Here is a 16,455-nt window from a genome sequence, read left to right as displayed (position 1 = left end):
AGGATGGATGTCTACAAGTTGGCACTTAGGTTCACCCTTCAAGGACACTGTTCCCATCATCCTGCTGGCTCCCTGGCCCCTTAACCATGGTCCCTAGGACAGGAACCAAACCTGACATTTATTCTCTCTCCCCCACCTCTCCCTCCCTCGGTGCTAGCCACAGTGGTAAGCAAGAGAAGAGTAATCAACAGGACAGTAAACCAGGAATTTCATGGCATTGCATTCTAGGTTTGAGAGGATGCCCCTCTTTGAGCCATCGGAGAAACAGGATTCTGGAAAGGAAGTCAACTGTGTGTACTTCAGGCACTGGAAAGGAAGGGATGGTTGAAAAGGGCAGCCCTGCCCTCTTGGGATGAGAGCCTCCCAGTGAGGCCCCGTAGAGCCTCCCACGCTCAGGCCAGCCTGGTTTTTCTCAAAGGGCAGGTCTCTGATCTCTGAAGACTAATGAAGCCGGTTGGGGATTGGGAAGATGTGTCTAGCTTCAGGCAGATTTTTCCACGTGGAGGAAAGAGGTGGTTCGGGGGTGCCCCTAAAGGTTTGCCTACTAGCTTCTCTTCAACTATGCACGTCTTTATAATATGAACTCATCAGTAACTTAGGACACATACTTGTCAATACTTGGTTTGCTATTGTTTTAATAATACAGGCATAATGTGGAACTGGCACTACATACAAGGGAAAAAATTCTATGCGTGTGGAGCATATGCCTGTGTGCATGTGCATGTTTGAGCTGAGGGGGCCTGCCCTTTTTTGTGGTCATTGTTCACGATCGGTAGTTGTGTACAGCTGCCGTAAATTATTTTAATTGTCCTGAAACTTGCTGACTCGAGTCTGGCCTTGCATGCTAAGCAGTACTTCTAGGAGATGTTTAGCTTGGTTTTTGTCAGCTGGATGAAACACTTATCCATTCTTTCAAACAGATCCTTCTCGAGCACCTATTAGGCATGGGCATTTGCCCTGAGTCCTGGGGACCTAGCTGTGAGCGAAGCCCTGGTCGTCTGCCTGGAGCAGCTGAGCCAAGTGCACCTCCTTATGTCCAGTTTGCAGCAACAAAGCCCACTTAGAGGTGCGGAGAGATCTTTATTACAAAAGTGGTTATATAACTCTGAGTCTGCCACTCTGGAGTCACTAACAATTTTTATAATTCTGTTTTTGATAATACAAGTCACTTGATAGTGCAAATAGTTAATTGCAGCCAAAATGGACTGAATTCCCTTTTCATAGTTCAGTGGCCCCTGTAAGCTCCATCCTCATCCTCTGGTTTTCTTACTGGTGGGAGATCTGGCTCTCTGAAGTGCAGGACATCGGGGCTTTGCCCCTCACACACCCCCACACACACCTGCCCGTTTTCTGTGCTCTCCCCCTTGGGCTTCCCATGCTCCCATAGCCAGTCCTTGGATCTCTTTGTAAGAGGGCTTCCCTCACCTGTTGACTTTGCCTGAATTCCCAGGGAGCGGAAATTCTGCAGGGGATTAGGGGAGAGTGGTCCGAAGGGGAGCCTGAGTATCTGCATTTCTAAGCAGCTCCCTGGCGATACCAAGGCTGCCAGCCCCAGGACCATATTTTGAGTTGCAGGAGTATAAGCAAAGTGTAGCTTGGGGCTGATAGCTACAAGATGCTCCATAATTATAGCTGCTTTTATTGTTATTGCTATCTTATAACATTTTTTAGCATAATTACCCCCAGGTGACAGTAATGAGGCATGTCCTTGGCAAGTATGTGAAATAGGAACCATAGGGTGAGAATCAGGAAGCCAGGAATGGGTGACACCGGCCCCTCCCCCAGCTGATGATGACAATAGCCAATATATATGGAACAGGCCTGCTGCTTTCTTCTGTCTCATTCAGTCCTCGTATTAACCCTGGGAGGTGGGCAGTGTCATTCATCTTGTTTTATATTTTACATCTGGGGAAACAGAGGCTCACAGAAGCAAACCCATCTAGAAATTAGCAGAGTTGGGGCTGTGAACTCAGGCATTGTGACGGCAAAGTGCAGACCCTTAGCTGTGTCCCCATGCTGCCAGAAAAGGGTCATGACAAATAGCAGCCACTAAAACCTCCTGGGCTAAGAGCATAGTGGGGCAAGCTCTGTGCATTCCCTGTGTCTCGGCCAGTGCCTGGTGCAGCGACAGGGCTCAGTAAATATGGTAAATACATACATACATTCATATTTATTGTAAATAAGTAAATGGGTAATGATGAGTGGGTAGAGGGATACATGCACTCAATCTGCCCCCCACCCCCCAAATTTCTGCCCGTGCTCTGCAGTGAGTCCTCCTGCTGCTGGCTTGCTGGGCTCTTCTGCTCACAACTTGTTCTGCAGGAAAAGAAATGCTGTTCATCCTTCCGTCTGTCTCTAGTAAATCCATGTCCCCTGTCACGAAGCTTGGATTTTACGGTTGCTACCCTTGAGAGGAGTGCTGACTGCAGAACAGTATCCCAGGGCTCAGGCAGGAAAGTGTCATGCAGGGTAGGGATGATCAGAGCCCCCTCTGAGCTGTCATGACCCCCAGTTCATTTCTGAACTTCACTTTGCTTGCCCATCTGTAGAGTGGGCAGTCGGCATCCTTTCTGTCTGCTTGGCCTCTGAATCTCCTCCCAGTGTTCACGGAGCCCCCCACTTGATGACTCTCAGGGGGCAGAGAACACGTCCCTCTACAGAGGCGGAATGCCAGATTCTTGCTTTTCCAGCATCGCTTGCCAGCAGGGTGTGCACAGGTGACCCGGGGATGTCCAATCCCATGCACCCAGGATAAACGTTGAATGGGCGCAAAAGGTGCAAGTTAAGGAACCATGGTGTTCCGTTCACTCTCCCCTTCTGCTTCTGGGCTCTACCAGTTGCTGCAGGGTGGAATTCCCAAGGCAAAAGGGCAGCCGCCCAACTGCAGCTCCAGTGCTTAGTGCCAGGGACAGCACTGTCCCCAGCAGGTCAGTCTGTGGTTTGACTTAGAGCCTCGCCCATTTGGTTAGCCACCAAGCTGATTCTCTAGCCATGCCAACAATTTGGGGCTCATCGAATAAACCCTCTTCCTGGTTAAATCATCCAGGGTTGACTTCCATGGCTTGTAACCAGGGGCTTTGCTTGACAGAGTCAGGATCCTGATCCACACAAATAAGGCTTGCAAGTAATAAAACCTGGAAATATATACATATATTTCCTTGTGCTGCTCACATCCCCCTTCAAGGAAGGACTTCCAGCTGCAGGGAATGCCCTCCGCAGCTGGCTCCAGCCGCCAGCTCCTTCAAGGTCTGTCTCAGCAGTGAAGGGCTGCTTTGCCCAAGGCCGTGCCTCCCGCAGTGGCCCACGTCCTGTGACTGAGCAAGGAGGAGGACAGGTGCCCAAGCATTTTGCTCCAACATGGGGCACTGTGACTGGCAATGCTTGCTGCAGAGATTTCCCTGGGTTGGCCAAGGCTCTCTCAGGCCAGAGCCCTGTTCAACTTCTTCCTCTGTCCTGTTGATCCCAAATAAATATCTTGCACCCCAAATTCTGTCTCAGCATCCAATATGAAGACATGTGTTACAGCTTTCCCTTAAGCCTTACTTGTTTCCCTGTTCCCAAGTTAGTGTTGTCAAGACACTTTCGGAGAAGAGCCCTGTGTTCAAATCCTTTCCAAGAGAAACTTTAGGTAGAAAACATGCTCCTGGGGCAAAAGAGCTGCTCTGTTGTGTTGGCTGATCTCCCCATACCACCCAGAACACTGCTTAGCCGTGGGAGGCCCTTACTCGGTGGCTGTGGAATGCGTGAATGCATTTTGTATCTCTTCACCTTTGCTTCTTTGCCCCCAAAATAGGGATTACAGGATGTACATCCCAGGGTTGGCCTGAAAATTCAATCAAAGTCATGAAAAGTGTGATCTTGGGCAAGCTCCTTAAATTCTCTCATTATTCTTATCTGTAAAATGGTAATAACAGTATCTGGGTCTCCGGATGGTGAAAATCGAATAATGCCAGAAGTTTAGCAAAGTACATGCTGCAAACTTAAAAAGAGTCGGCCCTTCCCTCTCTCCCTCTCTCCCCGGCCACCAGCTTCACTATCCCGAGCTGCTCCCTGGGCCTGGGGCAGTTCTTCGGTCTTCAGCGGGCACAAGATAAATGTACAGTCGAGTCTGAATCTTATCAACAAAGAAATCGCCTCTTCCATCCCTCCCTCAGGGGGACCTGGGACCAATTGTGCAGGTGCATCCTGAACACTTTCCCTTAAGAACTGTCAAGGTATGCCCCAGTGACCCCAATATCTGGCAGTGTTCCTTGGGGCCAGGATTGGGGCTCTTGCTGTTGGTCTCCGCCAGCCCCGACAGGTCAATTTGGATTGGGCTGGGGGGGGGGGTACTAGATAGAATCCCAGGGGTCACGAGACCCTCCCCAACCCTCTCTGTAAGCAGAGACGGGGCCTGGTGGGAAGGCAGCCCTCCCCTTTGTGGTGAATCCCAAATGCTACCGGGGAGAACATGATGTGGCTGTACTCAGCCCTGTAAATCCCGGCCTGGGGAGCCAGGCTTTTTACAATGAGATTAAGTGAAAGGTGGGACGTAACCAGGCTGGCTCCACACGTTCCCGCTGGGAGAGCTGAGCTAGAAAGCCGTCTTGCTCAGGGCTTGCTCAGCCATCCCTTATTTATGGTAACATGCATTACAGGAAATTTTTATATAAGGCATTAAAGTGGAGGCAATTTAGGACATTTGATCATCTTACCTCTCCAACTTCTTCCCCGCCTTCATGTAAACCCCCCCCCCCCAATTGTCCTCCATTCTTCAGTCATTGAATTTCAACTGGATGCGAAGGCTGATAATAGCTAAATTACATTGCAAACAGGTGTGGGCTCTTCTGCTCTGGACAGCTGCCAGGGTTATGTGATTCCTCAGCCGGGGGCGTGCAGTCCGCCAGGCTTGGGGGCTAGGGGAGGGAGGGTAAGGGTACTTGTCTCTTCTGCCTCACTCCATCTCCATCCTCTGTCTCCACACCGGGCCCCTCTGGAGGTATATAAAGATACAGCACAAGATGGGCAGCACCCCCTCTGCTTGCTTTGTTCTGCACTCTAACCTGGTATCTATTTCACCGATCCTGTTAGGGAGGCGTCAATCACCTGGGGCAGCCGGGCACTCTGCTGATGCCAGCAGTGAAAAGAACACAGACAAACGGCAAGTACCACAGCCCCGGCCACTGCTCCCATCTGCTGGGTGCGTACAAAGCTCTCCCTTTGTTCACGTGCACCATCTCTGTAGTCGACAGTTAAAGCTGCCCCGGAGCCTGTCTGATTGCATTCTGCCTCTGTTATTTAGTAGCTCTGGACCTTGGGCAAACAGCTTGAGCACTCTGTGCTCTGGTTTCCTTGTCTGGAAAATGGGGAAGATAAGATGACCCACTTCACCGGGTTTGGGTATTTAGAGTGTTACCTGTTGGTTTTAGTATTACGTCTCTTTATTCTCACGACAACCCTACAGAATAATATTGCAATGAACCCCATTTTACAGGTAAGGAAACTGAGAGAGGTGGGGTCACTTTCTCAAGGTCACAGATCAGAGAGTGGATTTCCATTCATTGATCGATCTTGGACAGAGCAAGGGTGTTTATTCCTATATTCAACAAATACCCCCTGAGTGCCGATTACATGCCAGGCACCGTGCAAGGATTGGCACAGAATGAAGCAAGGAAAGTGGACTTGGGGCAGGGCTGAGATAAAATGAGAGCAAGAGGAATTAGGAACTGGAGGAGACTGTGCGATGGAGCTCCCGAGTCTGCAGAGAAATTGCTTACCATGACTTGCAGACCCCTCACTGCACCCACAAGTTGATCTCCCATCACATTCCCCCCTCACCCGCTCTCCTCCAGCCACAGCTGCCTCCTTGCTTGCTTGCTGGACCTAGAAAATAAGCAAGCTCCCACCTCAGGCTTTTGCACTTGCATCTGGCACTCCCCTTCTTCAGATCATTCTCCACCCGCCCCCTCCTGCCACCCCCTTGGTTTCTTCTCAAATGTGACTTTATCAGAGAGATCTTCTTGAGCAACATATATAAAATAGCAACTCCGCCCACCATTACTCTCAAACTTGTTTTCCCTCCTCTTCTCTGTAGCACCAGTCACCATCTGTCATATTTCTGTGTTTTGTTTTGGGGTATTTTATTTTCTGCCTCCCACCACTCTTTATGAGGACAGGGACTCTGTGTCTTTTGTTCCTTGCCACACCCCAATGCCTAGAAGAATGCCTGGCACCTAGAGTACTCAATAGATATTTATTGAGAGGGTGAGGGAACATGAAGAAATTCATGATCTGAAATGTAGATTTCTTAGACAATCAAAGTTTGGGCTCAGAAGGAGAGTGAACAGGCTGGTTGGTTACATTAGTTTGATACCTTCTAAAGCATTGTCTGTCTAGAAAAACAAAGCTCTGCATGTGTTGGAAATGTGGACAGTGGGATTATCTATCAGGTAGGAATCCTTTTGGCTGCAACTAATGGCTTAAACTAAAGGGATATTTATTGTTAACTAAGATAAGACCAGGGTAAGCAGGTTGGTACAGAAGCTTAACAATAGCCTTAAAGTCCCTAATCTCAGCTGTTCTTAGCACGTTAGCTTTTATTTTCATGTTTTTCCTCTCACAATCTCAAGGTGGCTGCCACAGCTCTAGACATCACATCAACATCCCAAGCAGCAAGGATGGAGCAGGAACAAATTCCACCTGGGGCAAGCAACTTCACTCAAGTACAGCCAGAATTGGAGGAGAGAGAATTTTACTACCAGAAATTTCTGAGAACACAATGGTAAATGCCCTTGAAGTATTGCATTTTGTGGTAAAAAATGTTTTGTGGTAGTCAGCATGGAAAACCAGAATTCCACGTTTGCTTATATGCGTGTACTGAAACATTTTCTCCCTTTCCCAAATCCTTCAGCAAAACTGAACCTCTAGGAAAATGTATTCTATTTACTACATGGCTTTAATTAAATGTCTTCTGTCACATCCCAGGGACCACAGGGGTGAGGAAATTCACATTGGGAATTAGAGACTTTCAAAGACTATACTATCTTCTTTGCAAAACAGGGATAATAAAGCATATGTCACTGAGTTTGGTGAGGACAGATTAAAAGAGTCAATGTGTATTAAGTGCCAAGTAAAGATACTGGGGAGCAAAAAGTGGATGATATCTTTATTAGAAACTTGATTGGGTTGGAACCTCCTACAGAACAGAACATATGTTCTCACCCCTATTATGCTTCCTTTTATAAAGTTAAGAGCCATGCTTAGCACAGAGGAGACATTTAATTAATACCTGATTCAATTTATTTAGCAAATTTGTCAACTGCCCACTATGTGCCAAGAATCTAGAAACTTAAAAGGAGAAAAATCTCTGAAGTTGAGGAAATCATGGTCTAGGTCAGTGGTTCTCAAATGTGGTCCCCGAACAAGCAGCAACAACATCACCTGGGAACTTGTTTGAAACGTAGATTCTCATCTCCACCCCAGAAGCTTTGAATCAGAAATCTTTGGGGGTCCAGCCAAGAATCTGTGTCCTAGCAAGCCCTCCACAGCTCAAGTTTTAGAACCATTGGCCCAATGAGGCAAATAAAGGGAGAATTATAATTCTCTGTGATGAGTGTCATGGTCCAGGTAAATCCGGGGGCGGCGGGAACACAGGGAGGGGTAGGTAACTCAGTCTGGGGGTTTCAGAGAGGAGTTGAGACCTGAGCTGAATGATGAAGGATAAGTAACTAGAAGGTTCCTTTCCTGGGACCAGGAGGATGAATTTAATGGCCTCTCGAGGGACTATTAACTTCAAGAGAACCAGAGTAATAAACTGTGTTTGTTGGGGAACCATCAACATCTGCTCGACCCTAGATTGCATCATCGTGAGGGTGTGTCATGGTCTCCCCCACTGGAGAGCCACACACAAGTGGCTTCTCCTTGGAGAAGCAGTGTCTCAGCGCTGCATGGAGTATTTGGAGACGTGGGCTTCGTTGGGAGACCCTTTCAGTGAATTGGAGTGGGTCATGGCTTCTTAGACCAACCTTCTTAGAGGGTGGAAGTTTGGGGGGCACCTGCAGGATAGTGTCTCAGGTGTGAGAATGTTGAAGGTGTAAGTGAAGAATAGCTTTGCCTGTGAGTGTGGAGAGAGAAAAATAAGAGTTCAGGTCAGAGAAAATAAAATTAAGGCTACTAGTTTGATATACTGGTCAGCACACTTTCCATGGGTAAAGCAGGCTGGTAAAGTGTAGATTCTTATTTGCAAGTCTTTGACACCATCTCAAGTGTCCCTGGAGCTGCATAGCTCTCTCTAGTGTCCAGTGAACTACAAACCCAGTAGGGTAAATGAAGTACCATGTGCTATCAAATCTAAGATGGAATGCACCCTTATTTTATTAACCTAAGAAAAAGGAAGTAAAACCTCTGCCAATTAAACTACGATGCACCATTGCTTGTTAGATACATCCTGATTTCAAAGATAAAAAGATGTGAAAAGTGTACATCTTCGGACAGATAAACTGCAGGAATGGGACTTGTTAGAAGCCAGAGCAGAGAACCACACCTCTCTGGATTCAAGGATTTTTATTCCATCTTAGAATCACAGATTTTTAAAAGATAGTAGACCTAGTTTCTCAGTCTGGTGCTATTGACATTCTGGGCTGGATAATTCTTTGTTGTGTGTGTGTGTGTGTGTGTGTGTGCGTGTGGTGGGGGCATCCTGTGTATTTTGCATTTAGCAGTGTGCCTGGCCTCTACCCTCTAGAAGCCAGTAGCACACATACCACTCCCAGTCATAACACCCAAAAATGTCTCAAAAAATTGCCAAATGTCTCCCTGCAGGGCAAAATCACTCCTACTGAGAAGTACTTGATTAGAGACCTCCTAGGCCAACTTTCCCTACCCCCAGCTCCTTTGCTGGTGATTTTATAAATGGGGAAACCGAGGGATAGTAAATTTCCCTGAAAGACTTCTATGGGCCCAACCAGACGCCAAGGAGTTGTTATCCCTGGAAGTTTTCCTTGCATGCCTGCATTCATTCATTCATTCACTCATTCACTTAAGAAATATTTTTATGGAGTGCCAACTGTGTGTTGGCCCCCATGCTAGGTTCTTGGGAAATGATGTCTTCTTAGTCTAGGTTCCCCCAGAAATAGACCCTGAGACAAGATTGAAGTACAAGTGTATGGGAAGTGACCAAAGCACAGGTAGGGTGGTAGGGAAGTAAGACAAGGAAGGAAAGGCAGACAACCAGCTCCCACCGTGGCTGAGCAGAGCTTTATCCCCCTGCGGAAGTCTGGGAACCCACGGAGGACATGATCCTCAGCGTTTGCCCACCCAAGGGGCGAGAGAGCTGGGTATTTGTCCACCAGCTCCCCACCATTGTTGGTTGAGGATGTTCCTGGTTAATTATCGTGTGCCTCTGTCCTTCCATGGGGGCAGGTAGATAGGCGTTGGAGCTGGAGAAAGCCCTCAGACAAAGAAACGCAGGGGTGGCGGTGACGAGCAGGGCCAGGCTGAGTGGAGGGGAGAGCAATGTGGAAAGGAATGTTCTCATGGTGCTGTCCATCCAGTAATGGGGTGACTTAGCTTACTGGGACCACTGTAACAAATGACCACAAACCAGGTGGCTTTAAAACAACAGAAGTTTATTGTCTCATCCTTCTGGAGGCCGGAAGTCCAAAATCAAGGTATCATCGGGGTCAGGCCCCGTCGGAAGGCGCTAGGGGCAAATCCTCCTTGCATCTTCCTCGCAGTCCTTGGCATTCCGTGGCTGGCAGCTGCAGCACTTCAATCCCTGCCACTGCCTTTGCGTGGCCGTCTTCCTTCTCCTGTATCTGTGTCCAAACTTCCATCCTCTTGGAGGGGGAACAGTCTTCTTGGAGTAGGGCCCACGCTGGACCAGGTTGGCCTCATCCTAACTAATCACATCTTTAAAGACCCTAAACCCACTTAAGGACAGTCACGGAACCAGGGGCCAGGACTTGAGTAGCTTTTTGGGGGGACACAATTCAGCCTGTAACAGAGATTGACCTTAATCAAGTAACCCCTCCATTAGATGCAAAGCCGCACAAACGGCAAGTGCTGTGAAGGGCAGGTGTGTGGGGCTATATGTGTAAGTAACTGGGGACGCGTTAGTCTGTCACCAGAGAAGGTTGCCCCATGGGGGTGACGTTAGAGTTGGAATTAACAAGCCAAGAGGAGGTGGCAGAGGGACCGCATGTGCAAAGTCCTTGTGGCAGCAGCAGCAGGCTATGAACAGAGGCTGGGAGGGGAGAGAGGAGGTCAGGGGCTGCACAGCAGCGGGGGGAGTGGTTCCAGTTGTGGTTATGCCTGCAGAGGACTGGAGAGGCCAAACCTTGCAGGTTACATTAAGGGCTCTTGTTACAACCCATTTCACAGAGAAGAAAATGGAGTCTCAGAGTCACACACCTAGGAATTATCAGGGCCCCGACAAACCTAGCCCCAAATTCCACTCTCTGAAGCCTTAGGCTACGCTGTCTCTCTAGTTTGGATTAGGAGGGTGGCAAAGGAGATGGACAAAGGGGGTTGCTGGGGTAACTTTCATTGCAAGTTCATTCATATTTTTTAATTCATTCATTCATTCATCCATATTAGTTCATTTGTTCATTAGTTCATTTGTTCATTGAGACTAGTTTATTCATTCATTTGCTCATATTAGTTCATTCATTCATTCAAGCCATATTTGTTTAATGCCTACCATGTGCTAGACATTGTTCCTAAAGCTTGTTCACATTGCGAAGCTTCTTACTCAAACTCTCCGACAACTCTTTGAGGTAAAGGGTGTGGTTACCCCATTTTGTAGATGAGAAAACTGAGGCTCGGAGAGATGAAATCACCCAACTCCAAACATTAACTAGCAAGAGGGTAAATTTGGGATTTGGACTCCGGTTGGTCTGATTCCAAAACTCATGTTTCTTCTTTGCCTAGCTCCGTACAGCCCCCTAGACCCTGTCCAGCCTGGGAAGTAACAGACTGCAGGCCGAGGCAGGGACCTGGGAGGTCTAGGAAGTGCTGATCACTGCCCCAGAGCCACTGACAAGTATAGTATATAGTTTTAATTTAGGCTGTGAGGGATGAAATCTGAGAACTCAGTGTGGGCGGTCAGGGCTTCCCCTCGGGGTGGTTCCTTTGGTTCTCGGCAGCCTTCCTGATGCACTATCCTCCGTGTCCAAGGGACAAGTACCTGGCCCAATGCTAGAATGTTCCAGAATCAGGACTCCATGGGCAGGATTTGGGTATTAAGGGTAGATGGATATGGACAGCACACAACCAAGAAGGAAGGCCAGGAAAGGGAAAACTTGGCCATAGCCTATTCCTTCTGCTTCCTTCATTAGATATATTAATCTGGCACTGTATATGAGTTTTCCAGGTGCATATGTTATTGGTTCCCTGGAGCTAGGGCACAACTCAGTTCTTAGGAACTGGCCTTGTGTGTCTGGAGACCATCTGGGGTCTAGTGAAAGGGGCTCTGAGCTGGAGAAAATCCAGTTCCGGCCCCTGAATTTTTTCTGGGGGCTTTTGCCTAGACATTCCCCCTTGGTCTTTCCAAGGCTTTCTGTGTGTTTATTTGGAAAGCACATTGCCTCACCATGTGGGGCACACAATCACTGCTGAGTTTCAAGGAAACCGTGATCCCAGTTCCATACTGGGGCTCCATACCTCCTGGTCCCTCTCTTCCATCTGCCTCCAATTATCCCCTTGGATTTGGGGGTGCAGGGAAGTGTGGAAAAGAAGAGGGTCTGAGAGAGAGAGGCAGGAGGAGGGGAAGGGGCCCCAGAGGCCCGGGAAGGAATGGGCTCTAGTTCTGACGGTGAGATAGAGACTCCTCAGCTGAGGACCACATCTGTGTTTCTTGGGGACATGGGTTAGATCGGGCCTCTGCCCAGTTCCTATCTGGGTTTTATTTTCAGACCTCAACCTGACAGCTTGGAGACGCTCAGGGGAGTCAGAAGGAGCACGAGACAGAGGCAGAAAGGAAGGGTGAGTCAAACACTGATGAAAAACACATAGAATTCTTAGTAAAAACAGCAACAGTTTAATAAAATATGTAAATGAACTTGAAAGTCAGGGAAATATCCAGGTGCAGGGCCACCTTATATTATTTGTGGGGCCCAGTGAAAGATGAAAATGCGGGGCTCCCTGTTCAAAAAGCAGAGAAAAAAGTGTCTTAAAGGTGCTAAATTATAGTTTTTTTTTTCTTTCTTCCCTGGTTTTGTTCTTAACTTGTCATGGTGTTTTTTATTTGCTATTTAATGCCATTCTAAGTAATGAAAAATTAAAATTTGAAACCACTACCATAAATTTTACCATTCATCTTTGTATGGTACAATGCTAATTTTAAATACAAATATAGGTGCATTTAACTTGTATGTGGAATCACCATAATTGCACTAGGGAAAAATCAAATGCAAATCTACCCTATAAAAGACATGTACATGAACCTCGGTGGATGGGCACAGGAAATAAAGTTCCAAATGAAGATGAGTTCACACACGTGAGCACACATGTGCATGCATACTTGCACACATGCACACAATGACAAACTACACTGGAAATGAGCCACTTAGAAATTGAGTCAGCAGGCAAAATAAATGGAAAGACTAACATGCCAATAATTTGATATCATAAGACAACATGAAAGATGTAAAAGATGTGTTTAAATTATTGATGAATAAAAGAAGGAATATAAACCACATTAAAAGGATACAATAAAAAAACAAATAGATTGCATAAAGAATAAAGTAGAACCTAGAGGCATGCAAAATATCCTACTTAATTAAAAAAATCAGTTGCTGGGTAATATGCAGATTAGACACAGCTAAAGAGAAAACCAGTAAACTGGAAAATACAACTGTGGGAATAACCTGAAATATAGCACAGAGAGACAAAAAGATGGAAAGTATGAAAGAGAATTTAAAAATAATGGAGAATGGAATGGGAAAACTTAGATGACAAAGAATTTCTAGAAAGAGAAATCAAAGAGAAAGTATTCAAAGATATGAGTGTTGAAATTTTCTAGAACTGAGGATAGATATGAGTCAACACAATCAGGATTTTATCATATTATTTATAATAATAATTACATGCTTAGGCACATAATGAAAACTGCAGAGACAAAGAGAACATCTTAAAAGTAATCAACAAACAAAAACAACCTACAAAGGGTAGTCCCTCTTTTTTACCAAGCCTTGAGGTGTAAATATATATTGAAGTGCAAATTGAATAATAAAATTTACACTGAAAGCAGACTTCCCAACAGGAACAGAAAAAACCAGAGGATAATAGAAAAAATAATTGCCATATTAAACTTATAAATCCAGTTGAGCTATATCAATTCTGAAGGCAAGATAAATATATTTTCAAACATAACTGATGAATGTTATCACTCATAACCACCCACTAAAAGAATTACAAAAGAATCTCCTTCAAACAGAGGAAGGAGTGATACGCACAAAGGAAGATGAGCAAAGTCTGATAAATATATGTGTAATTATTTAGAAAATACAAATTATTTTAGAAAATGTAGAAAAGAAATAATTAACGACTGTGCCAACAGAAAGAAGAACAGCTGATGGGGGTTATTTTAAATGTAGGTAATATAATAGACAACACTAAAATAGAGGATTGGAATGGGAAAACAGGATCAGAATGTCTTCAGGTTCTTATAGGATTTGGGAGGAAAGTAGAATTATTGATACCTTTAGACTTCAGTCAAATGTGGGTGTGAACATTTTAAGGGTTAGCTACTAAGAGGGTAAAACAATGCACAACTCCCAAATAATGGAGGGGTGGTGGGAAGAATAAATAAAATTTAGTTCATTCAGTAGAAGGCAAGAAAGAAGACTGAGTTTCCTAGACTTCTCAAGCAAATACTGTGAAATGGTTCAGCTTAAACAATGGGAATTTCTTCGCTCACGGTTTTGAGGCCAGGAAAATGTCCAAATCAAGGCATCATCAAAGCAGTGATTTCTGCCCAGAGATTGTGGTGTTCTGAGGCTGGCTGCTGGTGATCCTTGGCTCCTGTGTCACATGGCAAGGCATATGGCGGCATCTCCTGGACTCTTTCTTTCCTTCCGGGTTCCATTTCAGCTTTTTGCTTACCCTATGGCTTTCTCTCCTCTTTGTCTGAATTTCATTCTCTTATAAAGGACTCCAGTAATAGGATTAAGACCCATCCTGATTGGGTTGGGCCACAACTTAACCAATGTAACTTCATCAAAAGGTCCTACCTACAATGGGTTCACACCCACAGGAATGGATGAAATTTAAGAACTGGAATACATACAGTTCCAAACTACCACAAATCCAAAAAAAAAAAAGAAAAAAAGAAGCAAAGAAAAATGCATTGTAAATAAAAAGTTCAAAATAGAAATGGTAGAAATAAATCCACACTGTAAAGAGAACAAATGTAAACAAGTTCTCTGGTTAAAAAAATAGGGATTGTCAAATTAGATATTATAGCAGATTCTATTTTCCAAATATGTCCATAACAATGCTCCCCATTCCACATGCTCTTCTTATGGTTTTCCTTTATCCCTCTTCCTATTGACAGGTCCAGTCTTTGTACCCTCTTGAGTGGGCTAAAAACTAGAGCAGAGTCATGCCATGTGACTTACAATGCAAGGACATAAAAGGTGAGATCGTTTCTGCCAGTTCCCTCATGGCCAAGAGGACACTTGCTCTTAGAACCCGGCCACCATGCTGTGAGGAAGCCCAAGCAGCCACTCGGAGAGGACACACGTGGGTGCTCTGGCCGGTAACTCCAGGTGAGTTCCCAGACAATAGCCAGCACTAACTTGCCAACCTTGTAAGTGAACCATCTCGGAAGCAGCTCCTCCAGCTCCCGGTCAAGCTTCTGCAGTGGATGCTACATGGAACAGAGGTGAGCTTTCCCTATCAAGCCCTGCCCAATTTCAGATTTGAGAACATAACTAATGATTATTGCTATTTTAAGCCACTAAGTTTTGAGGTGGTTTGTCACCTGGTGGTAGTAACTGGAGTAGAGATAAAAACAAAATCCAGCTATATTCTGTTTACAAGGAATATAGAGAGATGTAATAACGTGGGCACCAGGGGAACGTTAGGTGAGAAGGTCAAAATTAGTAAGTCGGAGCCCCAGCTGACATGCAAAATATGTTCACCTTCTTAAAGAGAGATGGCAAAGAGCTGCCCAGGGCTGAGTTCCAGCCCTCAGCGCATGATTTATTATTGTTTTGACTCTTTCTGTAGCAAATGATAAATGTTAATATTTTTAATGTTCTGTGGCCAGTACCTGGATATCATGTTGGTCTCTATGTTTTTTTAATGATAATAAAAGTACTAAAACATTATAATATATAATTATGGTGCATGAGGACAATGGAATAATATATAGCCAATAATATTATGTTAATGAAAAATAGGTAAATATGGAAATTATATGTCTGATATACTATTAGGTAATAAATGTGAGTTGCAAAAGAGCAAGTTAAAATTTTAAAAATGTGTATTCGTGTCCTAGAGCTGTCATAAATTATCATAAACCGGGTGGCTCACACAACAGAAATTTATTCTCTCACAATTCTGCAAGCTAGAGGTCCATGTCAGGGTGTCGGTGGGGTTGCACACCCTCTGAAGTCTCTAGGGAGAATCTTTCCCAGCCTCTTCCAGCTTCTGGTGGCTCCAGCTGTCCTTGGTGCTCTTGGCTTGTGGACAACTCACTCCAATGTTTGCCTCTGGCATCCCCTGGCCTTCTCCCTGTGTCAGTGTTTCCAATTTCCATCTCCTTTCTCTTACAAAGACACTGGTCATTGGACTTAGGGCCCACCCTAATCCAGTAGGACCTCATCTTAATTTAATTACCTCTGCAAAAATCCTATTCCAAATAAGGTCACATTCTAATGTTCCGGGTGGACCTGAATTGGGGGGGGTGTGTGTGCACTATTCAACCCCTTACAATATGCATCAATTTACATTGGAAAAAATTCAAAGAACATGTAACAGTGGCTATCTCTAGGGGGTGGGCCAATGGCTGGTTTTTATTTTCCTCTTTTTCCTGTTTTTTTACTTCTTTACAATGAGCACAGGTCTCTGTTGCACACTACTGCCAAACTCAAGAGTCTGAGCTACCTGGCTCCAGAGGCATCCCAGAGCAGTCCTTGATGTCTGAAAGAGTCAGAGATGGGTGGACAGAAGAGGTAGCACAGTTACAATTGAATTCCAAGTGCCATCAGAGGGTAGAGAGCAAAATTGTTTTGACCGTCCCTGGGACAGATCAAAGGGGTAATTAGTGACCATGAGTTAGGTCATACTGCTACTCGAATCTTTTCCAATTATGGACAATGAAATCTCTGCTCATTTGGTGAACAAAAACAGAACAAGGGTCCCCAAATTCTTCCTTTGAAAAGACCACAGTGAAGCAATTAAGTTGGTATGAACTTTTTGGAGGTTGTGATTTGGTGTGTTATAGCAAGTGTCATAAAATTGTCATCTGCT

At 45.4% G+C, this 16,455-nt stretch overlaps 1 long non-coding RNA gene across 1 annotated transcript; it reads left to right on the top strand.

The window, feature by feature from the left end:
- Nucleotides 1-988: 988 nt before the first annotated feature.
- LOC119519170 lies at nucleotides 989-15,130 on the top strand. The gene is made up of 4 exons (XR_005213967.1): nucleotides 989-1,066; nucleotides 6,609-6,760; nucleotides 11,892-11,961; nucleotides 14,534-15,130. It is a non-coding gene; the product is annotated as an uncharacterized LOC119519170 (long non-coding RNA).
- Nucleotides 15,131-16,455: the final 1,325 nt, after the last annotated feature.

This window comes from Choloepus didactylus, chromosome 23 (assembly GCF_015220235.1).
Source record: "Choloepus didactylus isolate mChoDid1 chromosome 23, mChoDid1.pri, whole genome shotgun sequence".
NCBI lineage: Eukaryota > Metazoa > Chordata > Mammalia > Pilosa > Megalonychidae > Choloepus > Choloepus didactylus.
This window is presented reverse-complemented; position numbering and strand designations above follow the sequence as displayed.